We start from the raw sequence: 20,669 nt of genomic DNA, 5'->3' as shown, positions 1-20,669 counted from the left end.
TTCTCTTTTTGAATTTTTTTGGTGGCCATCCCAGGGCTTAAACTCAGGGCCGAATGTGTCCCTCAGCTGTTTTCCTCAAGGTGGAGACTCTACCACTGCCACAGCTCAACTTCCAGACATCTGGTCGTTAATTGGACATAAGCGCCTGCCAGGCTTTCCTGCCTGGTCTGGCTTGTATCTCCTGCTTGGCTTTCTTTCTCAAAGCTGGAGCTCTGGCCTCTGGGCCACTGATTCATTTCTGGTTTTCTGGTGATTTATTGGAAATAAGAGTCTCGCAGACTTTCCTGCTCGGGCTGGCTGTGAACAGAGATCTACTGAGGAGACTGTAAGTGGCTTTCCTCAGGGATTCGCTGAGAATCTGCTCCACACAAACCGTTAGTCTAAATCTAAAGAGGTACTAGAGAAAAAAGGAAACATGAAGATGCTTCTAGTATGTTCTAGAGACTTCAGGTGGGAGACACAAAACATTCATAAGTATTAGATAATTTTATAGGCCTAAGGAGCAATTCAGACAGTATGAGGATCGCTCCAGCTTTTGGACCTCTCGTCCTGAGACAGTAAATTCACTGCAGCTCAATACTAAGTGACTGAACTGGCATGTCCTGTGGACATTTGCTGCCAAAATCATGTCACACTCATTTCTCACTCTTGGCTTCAAACCTATGACCAGAGGAGAAGAGGAGGAGAGAAAATCCTTCTCAGAGAAAGCACCTATAAAGAACATTGGGTAGTGGACTTATAAATTCAAAGCATTGGAATGATGCTGTTAAGTAGTCAGATTGTCCAGATTAAAAAATGAAGAAGAAAAGAAAGGCAGGTGCCAGTGGCTGCTGACTGTAATCCCAGCTCCTCAGGAGGCTGAGATGTAGAGAATCTGAGTTTGAATCTAGCCAGCATAGGAAAGTCCATGACACTGTTATTTCTAAGACATCACAGAAAACCCAGAAGTGGGGCTGTGGCTCAAGGTTAATGCAATACCCTTGAGCACAAGTAACTCAGGGACAAGGCCTATGCTCATAGTTCAAGCCCAGGACCTGCTTCCATGTCTTTGTGTATGTGTGAATGTATTCCTATAGGTGAAGCTCCAGAGTAGCTATGATGAAAGGCACCAAGCTAGAAAATTGGTTTTCAATACAATGATTTCATAACAGAGACTGCTTTCATGACAGTGCATGTTCCTGGGCTCCCCTCACAGTTCCCAGTGCAGCCTGAGGGTTTCTCCGCCTCCCAGGCCTGCTGGAAGAAGGCTCTCTCATTGTCTGAACAGGCAGACAAAAGACCTCAGTCCTGTACAGCTCTGTAACAAACAACTCCATCTGGGCCAATTAGTGAGGATGAGTGTGGATGGGCTCTGAAGGTCAGGAAAACAGGCCTCTTTGTACTCCAAGCTATCTCTCTCCCCAGTGCTCTGTGTTGACAGGCAGCCTTCATTTGGGGCATCTTCTGTGGCAGGCCAAGTTCCCAGCACTTATCCTGCCTTTGTGAGACTATATTCTGGTGTTCAGATACAGTGCTCAATATAATTCAGGAGTCCTTCTGGCAGACAACTAGGGCACTTAAGTTCAAGAAATGTTTCATTGAGGGTGATGATGGGCCTATGATGCCTCTGCTAGGTTTCTGAAACCTTTGGAAATCCAAGCACATGTCTGATCTCACCATGCTTCCTGTCATCTAGGACTGCTGAAACACATTAGGTTTTGAAACCTTTGCACTCTCCTAGTTGAGCCCTGTGTGGCAAGGTTTTGGGGTTGAACACAGGGCCTGGGTGCTGACCATGAGCTCAGCGCAGGAGCCCAGTGATTTACAATTTTGTGTCACAGCTTTACTTCTGGTCTGTGTGTGTGTGTGTGTGTGTGTGTGTGTGTGCGCGCGCGCGCGCACATTCACCAGTACTGGGATTTGAACTCAGGACCTGAGCACTGTACCTAGTTACTCTTGTACAAGAATAGCCCTCTCCCACTTGAGCCACAGAACCACTTCAGGCTTTTTGCTAGTGATGTGTTCCTGAGAAGTCAAGTCCAGGGTTTCATAGATGCAAAGCACTCTACCCCTAAGGCACATTCCCACCCCTCTACTTCAGGTTTGTTATTCATGCCATATTTTTCTGCCAGTCCTGGGATTTGAACACAGGGCCTAGGTACATCTACAGCACTTGGGAGAAGGGGAAGCTCACCGTGCTGGTAGACAAGAAAGTCAGGCCTGTTCCCAGGGCCTGAATTCAAGTCCTAGCTCTGGCAAAAATAATATTTGTATGCATTTTAAATACAGGATTCATATTTACATACATATGTTTACTGCATATTGCAGTTAGTGTGGTTATTCATTTTATTTTGTGTTTTATTTATTTCTTATGTATTTTAGTGAGTATGATTACACACATAACCTTTTTTACATCTTATTACATAGGTCATAGATCTGCCAATGTACTATACAGCACTCCTGAGACCCAGGACTTTCACCAATAAGGCAAACAAATGGGACATTTGGCTTCTTCCACCAGGATTACTTAAGTTTTTGGCAGTTCTGTGATTTAAACTCAGGGCCTAGAAAGCCCACTTCATGAATGGGGAGTGGGTCAATGTTAGCACACCAGTCTGATGCAAATGAAGTTGTGGGGCAAATTTGGCCCTAGGAGTGGCCAATATATAAACACATAGATTTGTAAAATGCAGTGTGTGTGTATTTACATATGTATACACATCTATAAACGTATACAGAGAGAGACAGATAGACATTTATGTAGATTCTAGTGTATAACTCTATATAAAGAGTGTTGTCTATATCTTACTTTTGTATATTCTATTACTACTAATTATTCAGTCTACAATTATTCCTCCATTAATTAATCATGGTAGAAGACTTAATAAAGTATTAATTAAGTTAATCAATGACCTATATTTAATGCATACAATCTTACATTAGAAAGACATTTAGTACATTTCAAGCATTCTATTAGTGTTCCTAGAGATAAGAACCAGTTTCCTAGGACCTTCAGCCATCTGTATGTGGCAGTCCCAGGATTGAACTCAGGGCCCAGGTGTCTGGGTTAACCTCAGGTTTCACTGACAGCCCACCAGCCTCAGCCATGCAAAGTCATGTACAATTTTCAAGCCAAGTCAGTGAGACCCAGGATGGTCACTGTGCAAAAGAAACAAAGGTAAAACTGTTGTGTAAAACTTTCTGATTTTTCCTCTTCCATTTTGGTTTGTTTGTATTTTGGCCAGTGCTGGGAGTTGAAATTGGGTCCTAGGATCCCTGGATGATCTGTGGGTGTAAAAGCTGCACCCCAGCCTAGGGTAATCAAGGATGAGTCAGACTTGTGATGACCTGAGTTCAAGCCCTGTGCCTGCCCCCCCCCAAAAAAAAATTAAGGTTCTGGTTTGGAATTTGGGACATTTTATCTGCCATACCTGGGATTTGAAATCAGGGCCTGGGTAACTTTATTTTGTTGTGGCTGAAGTGGAAGCTCATCCTCCTTGAATAAAAGAAAGCCAAGAGCATTTCCCAGGGCATGAATTCTAGACCCAGGCATGGCAAAATATTTATATACATTTATATTGTACATCATATATATGTATTTGCATAGGTATTACATATTGTACCTAGGAAACAATATTTTCACAGACAGCAGAATAGGTCAACATTGGCTTCTTACTCTACCTATTGTGTTTGGCACTGCTGGGATTTGAACTCAGGGCCTGGAATTCCAATTCCTCAAGGGATCAATGTAAGCACAGTAGTCTAAAACAATTACATTGCTAGGGAGTTCCCAGGACCTAAGTTTAACCTCCAGGAGTGGCCAATATATAAATAGATAGATGCGTAAATTGCTGCAAACACATATATATGCATAGAGAGTGAGACAAAAAGAGAGATGTATACGTATAGTCCAGTCTATGTTTAAATATATAAATATATTTATAGAATGTGAGTTGTCTATATATCATTAAATTACACGTAATATATTACTAATAATTATTAGGTATTGAATTATGCCTTCATTTAATGATGTATCATGGTTTAAGGCACAATAAAGTGTTTCCTTGTGAAAAAGGAGCTCAGGGACAATGTCTAAGCTCACAGTTCAAGCCTCAGGACCTGCGCCAAAAAAATATATATATAGAGAGCCAGTAACTCCATGTGTCTGTGTATGTGTGAATGTATTTCTATTGGTGAACATCCAGAGTCGCTATGAAGAAAGGAACCCAGCTGGAAAATTTGCTTTGAATAGAATGATTTCATAGCACAGAGGGTGCTTTCAAGACAGTGCATGGTCCAGGGCTCCCCTCCCTGTTCCCAGTGTAGCCTGAGGGTTTTTCCACACCCCAGCTTGCTGGAGGAAGTCTGCCTCATTGTTGGAACAGGCAGACAAAAGGCCTCACTCCCGTACTGCTCTTTAAAAAACAACTCTATCCCGACCAACTAGTGATGAAGAGTGTGGGCAGACCCTGAAGACCAGGAGAAAAAGGCCTCTTTGTAACCCAAGATATCTCTCTTCCCAATGCTCTGTTTTGACAGGAAGCCTTCATTTGTGCCACATCCCGGGGCAGGCCAATTTCCCTGCACTTATCCTGTCTTTGTTAGACTGTGTTCCAGTGTTGAAACAAATTGCTACAATTAATTCAAGATTCCTTCTGGCAGACAACAACTAGGGAGCTGAACCTAATTCAATGATTCATTATTGCCAACGGTGCCTCCCTAGGTTTTCAGAACCTTGCTACATCTAAGGCAAGCACTCTACTACTGAGCCACCTTCCCTGCCCTTCTCCTTTTTCTTTTATCAGTCCCGAGATTTGAACTCAGGACCTAGGATCTCAGGATGGGCTTGTGGGTCCATTGGCTGCATCCCAGCCTAGGGTGATCGAACCTGAGGCAGAACTGCCACAATCTGAATTCAAGCCCCGGGCCTGGACAAGGCCCAAGGCCATGACTTGGAATTTCCTCCATTTTTCTGGCAGGCCTGGGATTTGAACTCAGGGTCTGGGTAACTCAGTGACACTGCAGGGGAGGGGAAGCTCATTGTTGTTGAAGACAAGAATTTCAGTTTCCAGGCCTGAATTTAAGTGCCAGCACTGGAAAAATTAATATTCATATATGTGATCTTTTTACATACATGGGCTTACTGCATATGACATTTATTACCCTTTTTTATTCATTATTTATTTTATTTAGTATTATTACATATATAACATTTATTTCATTTATTGCCTCTTATCACATGCATATATTTGCATATGGATTATACTTCATACTGAGACCAAGGATTTTTACAGAGAAGGAAAAAAAATGTGTCAAAGTAGGCAGGATGACAGATATCAGCCACAGATGCCTAGACTGTAACATTTTGTACAGGTGTCCTTGGGTGCCCTTGGTAGGGTACTAGCCATGAGTCCAACAGGGAAGAGTCAGTGGCTAGGCCCTGAGTTCAAGGTTCATGACCAAGAAAAATAAACCAAAACAAACGTCTGCAGGAGACAACTCACTAGAGTTCAGTACATACATCATTTTGGCCCTTACATGGGGACATATCTGAGCCTCAAGGTTCTCACCTGCACAATAATCTGTGGAGCTCTTACAAGGACCAGATGCAAGAATGCACTCAATACACCATTCCTCATATAAGACTCATGACATAGCTGTATCCACACACTGTCATTAGATTAGGGTGCTTTCATCAGTTCACCAAACTACACAAAGTTCACATCTAATGATTTAGAGGGGTGGGTTTTTTGTGGGAGGGGCGGGGAGTCAGCCACAGGGATTCCACTGAAAGTTTGGGGGTACTGTCCTAAGATCATTTGCTCAAGGCTAGAGCTCTACCACTTTGAGCCACAGCTCAGAGTTTTGCAGATTTCCTGTCAGGGCTGGATTTTAAAACCACCAGTGTCTGATCTCAGCCCCCAGTATCTTGGATGACAGGGCTGAGAGAGCCAGAAGCATCTGGTTCTGTGTAGCTGGGTTGCAAGCAATTTACCTCTGGCTAAGTCAGGTTAGATTGCAGCTCTCAGCACCAGACTCCTAGCTTGCTCTATGATGATGTATTTGCAGTCCTATCCTTAAATCTTTGCAGTCAGAACATTCTATCATTTTGCTTTGGTACCAGTTCTGCATCTTGAGTAAGTGTCTAGACACAGTCCCTAAACTTTTGTGCTCAAAGCTAGTACTAAACTGCTTGAGCAACAGCATGACTTCTGGATTTTTCTGTGCAACTGGTAGTGAGGAATGGAACCCAGGGCTTTGTACATACTCGGTGAGCACTCTAGCACTGAGCCCCAGGAGTGACAAGTGTATAAACAGATAAATGTATAGATTGGTAGATAAAGATTGATAGATAGATAGATAGATAGATAGATAGATAGATAGATAGATAGATAGATAGATGGATGGATGTAAATGTATAAAACAAAAGAGATGTCTGTATATTATGAAACTGCATATATGATATAACTACCAATTATTGGCAATTAAATTATTCCTTCCTTTTTAAGTATCATGATTGAATACATAATAAAGTATTAATTGAAAATTATTCAATGTGGAATAATTGTGGTCTATAATTTTAGAATATAATCATACACTAACTGCTAATTTAAATGTTATTTTATAACATTGCATTTGTACGGATGTATATCAGAATGCGTTTCTTAGAACCTCCCACAATTCATTATTGGCAATTCTAAGATTCGACCTCCAGGCCTAAGTAGCTGGTTTCAGCTATGGCTTCCCTAAAAGCCCACCAAACATTAGCAATGCAATGTCATGTACACATTCTTGGGCTTGTCATTTAGACAATGGTCACAATACAAAGGAAAAAAAAAGTAAAACCTCCTTCTTGAATTTCTCAGTTTTATCCTTCTCCTTTTTATTTTTTTATTTTTTGCCAGCCCCAAAAATTGAAATAGGGTCATAGGATCCAATGATCAGCTGTGGCAAAGATGCGAAGACCTGAGTTGAAGTGCTAGGCCAAAAACAAAGTAATAATAACAATAAGACCCTGGCTAGGAAATTGCACCATTTTTCTAGCAGTCCTGGGATTTGAACTCAGGGTCTGGGTAACTCAGTGACACTGTGTTTGAAGGGGAAAGCTCACCGTCCTTGAAGACAAGAAATTCATGGGGCTGGGAAGGTGGCTCAGTGGTAGAGTTCTTGCCTTGCATGCATGAGGCTCTGTGTTCAATTCCTCAGCACCACATAAGCAGAAAAAGCTGGAAGTGATGCTGTAGCTCAAGTGGTAGAGTGCTCACCTTGAGCTGAAGAGCTGAGGGACAGTGCACCATGGCTGGCAAAAAAAAAAAAAAAAAGAAAGAAAGGAAGAAAAAAAGAAAAAAGAAATTCTGACCTGTTCCCAGGGCCTGAACTGAAGCCCCAGCACTGGAAAAAAATAATATTCATATATATGAGATCTATTTCCATACATGGGTTCTACTGCATATGACATTTATTACCCTTATTTATTTAGTATTATTACATATATAACATGTCCTTTATTACATCATATCACATAGGACATGTTTGCATATGGATTATCCATCGTATTGAGACCCAGGGCTTTCACAGAGAAGGAAAAAAATGTGTCAAATTAGCCTCATAGTCCACAAATAAACTTTTGGCCATGCTGGGATTTCAACTCAGCCTACAATGTTCTACCCATACATGAGGTACAGTCATAGCACACCATCCACTGGCAAACTGAGCATCCAGGAAATTCTGAAGACCTGTGATCAAGCCACAGTAGTGCCAAATAGATACATGTGTAAATTGATATTATATATAGATATCCATATATACCTGCATATATATGTATATATATATACACATACACATACAAAGAGGGAATATGAGGCTATTATTAAATTATATATATGATATTACCAATTATTAGTAACTAAATTATGACTCCATTTAATGAAATATCATGGTTGAATACTTATAAAAGCATTAATTAAAAATTAGTCAAGGGGCTGGGAAGTTGGCTCAGTGGTAGAGCGCTGGTCTTGCATGCCTGAGGCCCTGGGTTCGATTCCTCAGCAGCACATAAGCAAAAAGAAAAAAAACGGAAGTGGCGCTGTCTCAAGTGGTAGAGCGCTAGCCTTGAGCTGAAGAGCTGAGGGACAGTGCCTAGGCCCAGAGATCAGGCCCCATGAACGGACCAAAAAAAAAAAATTAGTCAATATCCTTAATCATACCATGGTGCTAGAATGGAAGATATGAATCCAATAATTTTTGTGTGGCATTCTAAAATAGAATCATAAATTAACTGCAAATTCAATGATTACTTTTATAACATTCCATTAGCATTCACATGAACAGGAATTAGTTCATCAGGATCTCCCTCCATTTGTGGGTGGTAGTCATAGCATTTGAATCCCAGGCCTGGGTAGATTACTTTGAATGCAAACCATTGGAATGACACCATGAAGATTTCAGATTGTCATGATTAAAACAAAAGAACAACAAGAAGAAAAGAAAGCCAGGTGACAGTGGCTCCTGCCTATAACCCTAACTCCTCCTGAGTCTGAGATGTAGAGAATGCCAATTTGAATTCATCTGAGGCAGGAAAGTCCAAAACAATCTTCTTTCTAACAGATCATAGGGAGAAAAAAGCTTATGAGTGGGGCCGTGGATCAAGGGCAGAGTGCTATTCTTGAGCAAAAGGAGCTCAGGAACAGGGCCTAGGCTCATAGTACAACAACCCTGGACCTGCCTCACCCCCACCCCAAAAAAGGAGGCAATAACTCCACGTCTCTGTGTATGGATGGATGATGTATGGATGATGGGCATTCAGCAGGTTGCCCATGTCCATCCCCCTAACCTGGGCAAGTCCTCAGAGAGTCCTAAGTCTGAGCCAGCAGCTTGAACAAAGCATCCTTCTCTGCCATTTAATAACTAAAGCCCGGCCAGCATTGCCTGGGCTGTGCAACAGTTGCCTTATGTTCTGGCTGAGATGTCCCATCGGGCCACCTAGCAGCCAGCCACTGCCACCAGGGAGATCACAGTTCCTAGGCTGTAGGAGTTGTCAAAGGTTCTGGCTCCATATTCTCTATCCCTCTGTAGGATATGTGAGCCTACTCCTCTGGGGCCTGGTGGCTATCCCTCATTCATCATCCTCATTGCTGAGTCATAGGCTGGTCACAAATCTTGGCAAAGATATGAAATAGCCAGCGATTTCTGCACCAAAAAGGGGTAAGTCAATAAATCCCACCCTCATAGTTACTGTCAGAAGTGAGCCTTGGGCTGTGAATGTGGCTTAGTGGTACTGTTTACCTAGCATGCATGAAGCCCTGGGTTCGATTCCTCAGTATCACAGAAACAGAAAAAGCCAAAAGTGGCACTATGGCTTAAGTGATAAGAGTGCTAGCCTTGACCAAAAGAAATTCAGGAACATGCCCAGACTCTGAGTTCAAGCCCCAAGACTGGCAAAAAAGTGAGCCTGGTGAAACACATTCTTCTCCTACTCATAGGAGGGCCAAGGATAGAGGTCAGAGGTAGGGTAGAGGACAGTTGCTGGTAGCTCACCCCTGTAATCTTAGCTAATCAGGAGGCTAAGATCTGAGGATCACAATTCCAAGCAGGAAAGTCTATATGAGACACTTTTCTCCAAATAAACACCCAAAAAGACAGAAGTAGAGCTGTGGTTCAAGTAATAGAGTGCTAGCCTTGAGCACAAAACCTCAGGGATAGCATCCAGGCCATGAATTCAAACCCCAGGACTGGCACAAACACACAAATACACAAACACACAAACACACATACACACACACCAAGCTAGAGCATTTGTCAGTCAGCCTGCACAAGTTCCATCTCTAGCAACTCAATATTAAAAAAAAAGAGGGAGAAAGAAAGACTTGCTCCTGGAGGTGATATAACCAGTGCCAAAATTCCACAGGAGTTCTAAGATGTGGAACAGGATAGAGAACCTCAGGCAGAAGGTACAACACTGCACAAAGTTTCCTGAGGTGTGGTGTAGAAAAGGTGGTGTGGGTGGAATGAAGGTTCTGTGGCTTCAGACAAGTCCGGCAGGATATTCAAGGCTGCATAAAGGTTTGTACTTGAGTCACAGGGAGGGCAGAGGGTGGAGGTCCCAGAATGGGGCCCAGAGGGAAGATTAGCTTGACTTTTCACCATGGACCCCAAGTATTTCCTGTGGCTGGAAGCCTATTTTTCACAGCTCCTGACTCTCAGGCCTCCTTTACATGGAGGACTCAGGGCAAATGCAGGGAAGAACACTTGCTTAAGAAAAGCTTCTAGCCCAATGCCACTGGTGGCTCAACCCCTGTAAACCCTAGCTGCTAAAAAGACTGAGATCAGAAGTTGTGGGTCAAAGCCAGCTCAGGAGAGGAAAGTTAGTGAGACTCTTCTTGCCAGTGAACTACCAAAAGCCAGAAATGGAGGTGTGGCTCAAGTGGTAGAGTGCCAGGCTTGAGACAAAAATTAAAGAGACCAGAGCTTAGACCCTAAGTTCAAGCCCCAGTACTGGCACATAAAAAATAAAGAAAAGATTTCAGGAGTTCCTAGTTCACTGTGGTGAAAGTCCAATCCAGTTGAGTGCTGGTGGCTCATGCCTATCCTCCTAGCTCTTCAGGAGACTGAGATCTGAGGATTATGGTTGAAAGCCAGCCCAGGCAAGAAAGGCCGGGAGACTCTGATCTCCAGTGAACTACAAGAAAACTGGAAGTGGTACTGTGGCTCAAGTGGTAAGCTGAAGAGCTGAAGGGACGGTGCCCAGGCCCACAAGTCAAGCCCTATGACCAACACCGGGCCTGCTTGAACCTTACTCTGTAGCTCTAGGCAGAGTAATTTCCAGTGGGCCCCTTAGTGTCTCCCAATATCTAGATGTCCTCCAAGTCTTGAAAGCAGCCTCTTTGGGAGCCTTTGCCTACAGAGTAGGCCAGAGTTTCAGAGAAGGGTCTAGCCTTGGGGCACGGAGGACATCGGCCAGAATGACATCAGAGTGGCATCTGTCATGGGTGCAGTGTGGATTTGAGCAGTAAATCAGCATTTCAGACCATGTTTCTGGGCCAGGAGGGGCAAGAGCTGCAAGATGGCACAGCAGGTATTGCCTACTCACCGGGGCAAATTTGACAGGCACACCTTGAGTGGGTGTTGAGTTGGGCTCATGAAAGATTCGTAGGATCAGGAATCCACAGCTGGCTGGCTGCTGCTGGTAGCAGTGGCTATCCCAGGAGTCCCAGGGCTCAGAGCACTGCTTTCCTCACCAATGTTCAGTGGCAGATGAAGGTCTGCAATCATGCACGGAGTATAAACGAGCATCCATCGTGTTATTCCCTTGGTCCTGTACCCTATGCATGGATGGAGGCGCAGGTTCCATGGAACTTACTGCCATGGCCCAGACCCCTCAGCCCAAGAAGGAGTTGGGGAGAAATAACTTACGTGTCGAGAGTTCACTATGAATGTGCCTCTAGACTGCCCCCAGTTCTAGCTCAGCTGATCATTACCACCTTCCTGTGTGTGTGTGTGTGTGTGTGTGTGTGTGTGTGTGTGTGTGTGTGTGTGTTCACACGCACATCTTGGTACTAGGGCTTGAACTCAGGACCCGGGCCCTGTCCCTCACTTTTTTCATTCAAGGCTAGCAACTCTACCACTTGAGCCACAGCTTTTCTTCCAACTTTCAGGTGGTTATTGGAAGAGGAGTCTCACACACTTTAGAAAAGTGAGCTGGTGATAAGAAATATACTCATTATCTTGCCCATGGAATTGTAACCCCTCTGTACAGTATTTTCACAATAAAAAAAAAAGATCCTACTGATACAAAAAAAAAAAAAAAAAAAAAAAACAAGAAAAGTGAGCTGGGATGCCTCTTAATGCCAATCCTTAGATCTCAGCCTCCTAAGGAGCTAAGAATATGAGAGCATGAGCTATTAACATCTGGCCACACTTTCCTTCTTGGCTAAGACAGTGTACCACTCTCCCAGCTTAGCACAATGTACAGCTAACCTTCCTTCTCCTCCTTCTACTCCTCCAGGCTTCAGAGGAAACGTACCCTGCCCTGAAGACATAGAAATAGGATGCTTGACAGGTTTGAGCTTTATGTTCTCCACACAGTCAAGGGCTGCTGGGAGCTGATGTAGAGATCAGAGATCTAGGCCAGGGCAAGTAGACAGCTGTTAGAACAAAAGACAGTATGAAGAGACATCCTTGCAGCTGGATGCCAGTGGCTCATGCCTATAATCCTAGCTACTCAAGGCTGACACATGAGGATCAAGCAAGATTCAAAGCTAGCCTGGGCAGACTCTTGTCTCCAATGAATCACCAAAAAGCAGAGGTACTGTAGTTCAAGTGATAGAGCACCAACCTTGTGCAAACAAGCTAAAGGATACCACCTAGGCTCTGTGTTCAAGCTCTAGTAAACACACACACACACACACACACACACACACACACACTAACAACCCTACCAGGTGCCGGTTGACTCATACCAGCAATCCTAACTACTTACGAGGCTGAGCTGTTAATATGGCAGCTTGAAGCCAGCCCAGGCTGAAAAGATTGTGAAAATCTTATCTCCACTAAACTACTAAAAAAGATGAAATGTGAGCTGTGGTTCAAGTGGTAACATGTTAGATTTCAGCAAAGGAAGCTCAGTGCCTAGGCCCTGAGTTCCAGCTGTAAGAGTTTTTTTTAAGACACCTTTTGTCCCCCTCCTTCCCTCAGGCCATAAATCCAGATGTTGGTCATCCTAGATCTCACTTCCACTCCTGCCACTTCCACAGCACCACAAGTGGCCAGTTTCTGGCCAGCTCTGGGTTAAGAAGTGAATGTACACAAGGGGGGCATACCCAGGTCAAGGCTAATGCCCCAGAACATTGAGGTATTGGCCATACCAGTCTCTCCTCCCCCAATTCCCTGGCCCTTGAATCTAAAGTCTGTGCCTCTGTATTCTGGGCATCCAGAATTCTCTAGAAGGATTGGAGAGCCCAGCTGGGGCTGGAAGATAGACTTGCCTGCGATAAAGTATGTTGACATTTCCTAGACAACAATAGATATTTCCAAGCCACCTTGGCCTCACCTCCAATGTAGCCTGGAATCCTCCTTGCTTGGGTGGCCTTCAGTCCGCTATCAAGCTGGAGTTGGCCAGAGCCACCGGCAACCCCCTTCCCCCACTCACTGCCAGCCTGCTGAGAGGGACATGCAGCCAGAGGTCTAGCTGAGGAAAAGGGAAGGACATCCCATGTCTGAGTTCCCCACCCACAGACAGGCAAGGCTTTATTGCAGCTGGACCAGTTGACCCAGAATCCCCTGCAGGAGGCCAAAGATTTGGACAGCTGGACTTGGGCCCCAAAGAAAAGCTTGAACTCAGGTCTCTGGCAATTTAGGACTCATTGTAGACCCTGATAGGAGGATAAAGACAAAGTTGGTGTGGAGGGGGCACCATCCAAGGTCAGAAAGAGGCAGAAAGGCACCCAGGAAGGGGACAGAGAAAGATGAGGAAAACAAACACACACACACACATACACTCACACACAAATATGGCACAGGTGTCTCACACCTGTCATCCTAGCTACTCAGGAGGCTGAGGTCAAAGCCAGTCAGCACAGAAATATCTGAGAGACTCTTATCTCCAATAAACCACCAAATAGCCAGAAATGGAGCTGCAGCTCAAGTGTTAGAGCACTAGCTTTGAGCACAGAAGCATAGGAACTTCACCTAGACCCTGAGTTCAAGGCCCAGGTCTTCTACATCCAAACACACAGACACAGACCCACACAGACAAAAGACACACGAACACACAGATACACCCAGTGGTAGCCCAAAGCCTCAGCAGTCCCTGAGCACCGTGAATATTCCACCCCAGAGATGATAGCACTACCATCATCAGACCAACTGTAGACAAAACTCAGAGCCTCTCACATGTCTGGAATGGTTCACAACACATCATGGCATTTCTACTGTACACATTGTTATGCAGAAAATTCAGCTACCTTTTGTTTGGTTGTAGGTTATAGGGTTTGAACTTTGGGCCTGCCAGCAGGGTCTCAGCTTTTCAGATGAAGGTGTGCACTCTACTACTGGAGCCACAGGCACCACATCCTATTTTCTGGTGGTTCATAGAGGATAAAGTCTCATAGACATTCCTGCCCAAGCTGGCTTTGATCCGTGATCCTCAGATCTCAGCCTCCTGAGTAGCTTGGATGACAGTTGTGAGCCACTGCCAGCGCCCGGCTACACCCAACTTCTTTTTTTTCTTCAGATCTTTTCTTTCTTTCTTTTTTTATTGTGAAAATACTATAAAGACAATGTTCAAGAGGAAGTGTACTCATTACCTCACTCATGTACCTGTAACCCTTTGTATAGTATCCTTACAATAAAAACAAAGAAAATACTATAAAGAGGGGTTACAATTACATGGGCAAGATAAGGAGTACATTTCTTATCAAACATTGTAGCCTCCTCTGCAGCCACCTTCTTATACCAAGGGAAAACCCAACTCATCAAGACACAAACCAAATGTAACCCTACACTTCAGACTTGGTCTTCCATGGATGGAGAGCATATAATTGACACTACCATCCCACCCCTGCTCCCATTCACCCACTCCCTGCCTGCCACAGGCCACGACCTCTGGAGTTCTTGGTAAGGCACCACCCACCCTGTGTTGGCTTCACACTGGGGTAAACCTGGGGAGTTATTAGAAATGTCTGTACTGTGAGGCCAGCATCTGGTCTCACAACCTCAACCACCCCAATACTTCACTATCTCTTGCAAGCAAGGAAGGGGTATCTTTCTTTCTTGTTTGGTTTTTTGTTTTTGTTTTTGTTTTTGTTTTTGTTTTTTGGTTGAGAGCCTTGAACTCAGGGCTTGGGTACTGTCCCTGATGTCTAATTTTCTTCAAGGCCATTGTTCTGCCACTTGAGCCACAGTGCCACTTCTGGTTGGAGATTGGAGATGAGGCTCTGGAGGGACTTTCGTGCCAGGGCTGGGAAATGAGATCCACTGCATCTCAGACTCCTGAGTGGCCAGGATGACAGGTGTGGGATGAAAGGTATGAGCCAGCGGCTCATGGCTCAAGGTGTCTAGTCCTTCAGAATTTCCACCTACTCCTCCTCTAGAAGATACCTCCTAGACACCCCTCTACCTCCTTCAGAGACAGCAAAGGGAGGCTAGAATTTGGGTGGGGCCATGGGGATTAAAGAGCCCACTCCACATCACTAATCCCCTCTAAGCTCCCATCTGCCTCCTCCTGATTGCCTGGTCTTCCAGGGCAGATCAGACCCACAAGAAGTTCTGGGGCCTGCCCTATGTCCCCCTGCCCCACCAAACCAATACCTGAGGACTTCCGGGGCCAACTGCTCCATGTCCTGGTGGAAGACCTTGGGAGGCTTGCTGAAAACTGGGTACAGGGGTGCACAGGGCAGGAGTGTCCAGCTCTCCTCTGTCAAAGGAAACACAGAGCACGGATGGATCTACTAAGAGCTTCAGGGCATAGCCATCCACCTGTCACCAAGGTCCCTGGGAGAACTGCTTTATGGTGACAGCCCTGGGGCCTGACCACAGGGCCCCGGTACTGTGCCTGACTTTCTTTGTCTCCAGAGGAGTGCTCTTTCACCTGAGCCACAGTGCCACTTCCAGCTTTTACTGTGTATGCAGGACTTAGGAATCGAACCCATGCTTTCCTGTGTGCTAGGCGAGCCCTCTACCTCTATGATGCAATGCCACCCCTGGATAGCTGTTCTTCTGTGACCCCTCAGGCCTGTCTTGGGACAGTCTCGCACATCTATACCAAGTCTCTCACCAGCAGCCCTGGCTGGAAATGAACATGCTCTGCTATGTTGTCTCCAAGAAGCCCTTTCTGATCACCTTGGCATAGCTGGAGACTCTCCACTCTGCAGCCTGCCAGACTTGTTAAGCTCTGCCTTCCAGCCAGTGTGGGTTGAGAGTGCACAAAGAGGAAGTCCTGGATTCCACCACAGGATTTCTGAAAGCCCTGATACACCACCCAGGGGCAGGTGTTGTATCACACTCAGTGAGAGGGGGAGCGAGGCCTGGGCAATCTGTGGGCAACTAGACAGGACCATTTCTTTGTGTGAGCTTGAACTGAGGATCTGGGAACTGTCTCTCTGAGTTTTATTGCTCAAGGCTGGTGCTCTACCACTTGAGCGAAAGCTCCACTTCTGGTTTTTTGGTGGTTCCTGGAGAGTAGATTTTCATGGGCTTTCCAGCTTATGGCTTGCTTCAAACTGTGATGCTCAGATCTCAGCCTCCCAAGTAGCCAGGATAACAGGCCTGAGCCTGAACCCCAGGTGACCGGCACCAAAAGCTTTTTGGTTTTTGTTGGCTCACATTCATATCCTATCAACTAGCAAGCCCAAGTTAAAATAATCAGTTACAGGGGATCAAATTCCTCTCCTGGGTCAGTTAATCCAAGGAGATAAAGTGTCTTTGGAAAAGGCTAGTCTGAGTTGCCTTACGGATGTTTGTGTGTTTGTGTGTATGAGTGTTGGGGTCCTTACCCTCATCTCTGTGGGGCCTCATCCTCCCAGCAGGGAGTGCATCCAGGATCTACATCCAAGGCTATGATCTGAATTCTGTCCTGCAACCTAAGCCTGGACAGATAAAGGAGAGAAGGAGAGGGTTGGGAGAACATCAAAGGTATCCCCTTTCCTTTGGCTGAATGTACCAGCCAGAAAACTGAATACATCTTTCTTGGTAGTCAGCTAAAAGGTGTACACTATTCATTTATTTTATGATTGTGTTAGTCCTAGGGCTTGGATTCAGGGCCTGGGTGTTATCCCTTAGCTTCTTTTGTTAAGGCTGAGGCTCTACCAGTTGGGCCACAGCACCACATCTGGCTTATTTGTGTGTGGGTTTGGGGAGGGAGGTGGTTTATGGGAGATAAGAATCTCCTGGAATTTCCTTCCGGGGCTGCTCTGAGTCACAACCATCAGACCTCAGCCTCCCGAAGAGCCAGGATGATGGGTGGGAGCCATGAGCTCCTGACCGCCACCATCCATTTATAATCCCTTAGGCCCAGGGCCGGGCCACCCATACTAAACCTCCTTGCTGGAAGTAGGAAACAGACATGAGTGGGTTTGATACTTCAACAACCTACCAATCTTTGAGCATTGTTCTGGGTCAGTCTGATGGAGGCTTTGTCCTTATCCACAGCAATGACTTGGCTCTGTCACAAGAACAAATGTACAATGGGAGGTGTCAGGTCTTGGGTCTTTCCTCTGAACCCCGCCACTCTAACCGAAAGGAAACTCTCCAGCAAAGGGTATTACACATGGAGTGTTTTTATTGTCTTATATCCAGGGTCTTGTCAGATAGGTGGGGGTATAGGTCAGAGTCCCTGGATTGTGCTGGGCAGGGGACAAGATGACACCTTCTCATCCACTTTCCTTCAACGGTGTAGCAGAGTGATGTGGGGAAGGACTAATGGGATGGACAATGAATAACCATCACTGTCTAGCCAGGGCACAGAGGGGCTTACCTCATGGGGCTGGTTCAACAGGCTGAGCAAAACAGCTCTTGACCCACAGCCCACCTCCAGAATGAGAGGGCCACCTTGGGTTCCAGCCACATGGGGATGCTGGGACACCTCCTCCAGCACTCATTCAACCAATTCCTGAGAGAGACAAAGAGAGAGGAGAGAGAGAGAGAGAGAGAGAGAGAGAGAGAGAGAGAGAGAGAGAGAGAGAGAGAGAGAGAGAGAGAGAGAGAGAGAGAGAGAGAGAGAGAGAGAGAGAGAGAGAGAGAGCAGAGGTTCAGTATTACACTTAAGCCAGGTGCTGGTGGCTCAGACCTATAATCCTACCTACACAGGAGGGTGAGATGTGAAGATCGTGGTTCATAGCTGGCTCGGGAGGAATGTCTGTGAGACTTTTTTCCTCAAAGAACCAACAGAAAACCAGAAGTGATGCTGTGGCTCAGGGGGAAGAGTACTAGCCTTGTTCTGAGGAGCTCAGGGATAGCATCCAGGCCCAGAATTCAATCCCCACAAATGACAAGAAGTGGACTTCCCACCACAAGAAGTGGACTGAATAACACCCACTGTTCTAGGAAGCATGGCAGAGAAATCAGGCCAAGATTCTTGTCAGCTAGAGGTCATGAGTAGGTCACCTGGCTTCTCCATGACTCATTTTCCCCAGCTGGAAAAATGAATAGAATGAAGGATCCCTTCCTCATGGAGACAGGGTAATGATGAAAGACAGCCATGTTTTGTTTCATTATCCCACACCTGTTGCATGATTAATAGCAGACCCCATCTGAGCTCTTCCCCGGCAACTTCCTGTCATATGCTCACAGAATTTTTGACAACTGTATCTGACACCTGCTCCCTCTGTGCCTGGCCCTGCTCCAGAGATCCTTCTGTATTAGTCCCTTATTTACTCACAACTGTCCCATGAGGAGACTGAGGTCCGATGGTCGACATCCAACCCAGAGCTTCACCTGTGGTCAAGAATCAGCTGCCGTGAACTAAGAGTTTGGGACAATCCATCTAAACTGATGACTGAGCAAGGCGCTAAATGTCTACCACCATCACCCCTCACACACACACACACACACACACACACACACACACACACACACACACATACACACACACACACATACATACAAACACACCTCCACTGTCCTTTGTAGGCAAAGATGTTTTACTTTCTTTCTTTTTGTTGGTTGTGGGGCTTGAACTCTGAGCCTGGGTGCTATCCCTGGGCTGTTCAGCTCAAGTCCAGCACTCTACTACTTGAGCCACAGCACCATTTCCGGTTTTCTGTTGCTTTATTGGAGAGAAGAGTCTGAGGGTCTTTCCTGCCCAAGCTGGCTTTTACCCGTGATCCTAAGATTCAGCTCCTGAGTACTTAGGATGACAGCCATGAGCCACTGGCACCCGGCCAATGATGCTTTTCTATGCCTGTAATCCTATCCCCTCAGGAGACTGAGATCTGAAGACTGCAGTTGGATGCAACCCTTGGCAGCAAAGTCATTCAGAACTCTTATCTCCAATTAAACACCCAAATATGTTGCAAGTGTAGCTGTGGCTCAAATGGTAGAGTGCTAGCTTTGAGCATGAAACAAGGGATGGGACCCAGGCCCTAGTTTTAAGATTTTTCTAGCATAAACCCACCCAAGAAAAGGAAGCAGGTGAGCACACGGGAGCTCAAAGCTCACACATAATACTCATCCTGCTCTGAGTCTCTAGATTCTATGTCCTAGGTCATGGCAGTCTTAGATGGGACTGACCACGCACCAAGTCAGGCCGTTCAAGTACAATCTCATACTGAGGATCCCATGACCTCATCAAGGACTCAAGATCTCTCACTTTCCTGTCTTGACAGTGGGCAGTCAGGTGAGATCTAGTTATCCAAACAAAGCATACGGAAATGAATGAATTTCTCAGCCAAGGGTTGGAGATTGGAGGGCTCTAGGTCCTTCTATCTCGGGAAGGAGAAAACGGCTGATCCATTTAGGAATGTTCCTGGGTTGTGAGTATCCTCTAAGAAACAACCCTGCTCCCAGCCCAGTGCCTCCTGTTTTCCCACTAGCCTCACCTTCAGTCGGCCCCTCCCACATCTGCCATCTAGACTAAAGGCTGAGCTAGCAAAGAGACCCACCTCTACCTCTGAAGATGGCAGTCACAGGGCCCTAGAGTCCCCTAGATGAAGTCTGGGGGCAACACAGTTCTGACTCTCGCCCTCATTCCCTGAGTGTCCTGTTCCAGTAGCAAGCTTAACTCTGTCTCTGGTCGAGGAATGAACACTGGGGGTGTCATCTTCAGATTGAGCCAGCAAAAGTCCCAGTCCCCACAGATGTACTGCACAGGCATCCTGCAGTGGATGACAGCCAGGTTGTCAACAGTGAACCCAGAGTGCCAGGACTTTTAATAGCCATGTGGCTGGGTTGAAGATTCTATCACTGATGGTCTAGGTTATCAGTTGAGGTCCTGGCTCCAATAGCCTGACTCACTGGATCTGGATTGTCCTCCCTCTTGATCTTCCTGTTTATCCCTTGCTACCCCCGTCTTGCCCCTCCCTCACCCTATACCTCCCTAGACTTTGGACAGTTTCTTCTTATCTGACCAGAAAATAAACTCCGTGAATCAGGGGAGATTGAAACTCTATGACCCACCCTGAGCCCTAGGGTCTACCCGAGGCTGCTTCCCTCTGCAGTCAGCGACCACTCAGATTTGGATGTCATGAAGTTGCTGATGTCATGAATGGGTCAGTGGCTTGGTCCTACACACTAGCTTTAGGCTCTGAAACTGTCCCCACAGAGATTGTGAATGGTTGGCTCCCTTGATCCAGGGACTCCAAATCAAGGCTTGCATGCTCCCTTCTTCCTTCCTTTCCTCCTTTTCTCCCTCCATCCTTCCCTCCTCTCTTTCTCTTTCCTTTCATTGTGTCACTCCTGGGCATGAACTCAGAGCCTGGGTGCTGTCCCTGAGCCTTTTTACTCAAGGCCAACAGTCTACAGCTTGAGCTACTCATCCACTTCTGGCATTTTCTTTTTGGTAGTCAGTTGGAGATAAGAGTCTTACAGGCTTTTCTGCCTGGGCCTTAAGCCTCAATCCTCCTATCTCAGCCTCCTAAGTAGCTAGGATGACAGGTGTGAGGCACCAGCATCCAGCTCAAACCAAGATTTCTTCATGTGTTGTGGAACCAGCACTGGAACCTTTCATCGTGTATGACCCCCCACTCTCTCCCCCCGCC

General features: G+C 45.8%; 1 long non-coding RNA gene across 1 annotated transcript; it reads right to left on the bottom strand.

Moving 5' to 3' along the window:
• Positions 1–11,153: 11,153 nt before the first annotated feature.
• On the bottom strand, positions 11,154–17,137 carry LOC138814721 (uncharacterized). Its single transcript, XR_011368061.1, has 4 exons — positions 17,069–17,137; positions 16,470–16,562; positions 15,286–15,391; positions 11,154–11,240 (listed from the first exon to the last, which is right to left on the bottom strand). It is a non-coding gene; the product is annotated as an uncharacterized lncRNA (long non-coding RNA).
• Between the last annotated feature and the right edge of the window lie 3,532 nt (positions 17,138–20,669).

The sequence above is a fragment of the Dipodomys merriami genome, unplaced genomic scaffold (genome assembly GCF_024711535.1).
Source record: "Dipodomys merriami isolate MVZ:Mamm:240054 unplaced genomic scaffold, mDipMer1.0.p SCAF_602, whole genome shotgun sequence".
In the NCBI taxonomy this organism is placed as follows: domain Eukaryota; kingdom Metazoa; phylum Chordata; class Mammalia; order Rodentia; family Heteromyidae; genus Dipodomys; species Dipodomys merriami.
The sequence above is the reverse complement of the archived record's forward strand: the minus strand, read 5'-3'. Positions and strand labels throughout refer to the sequence as shown.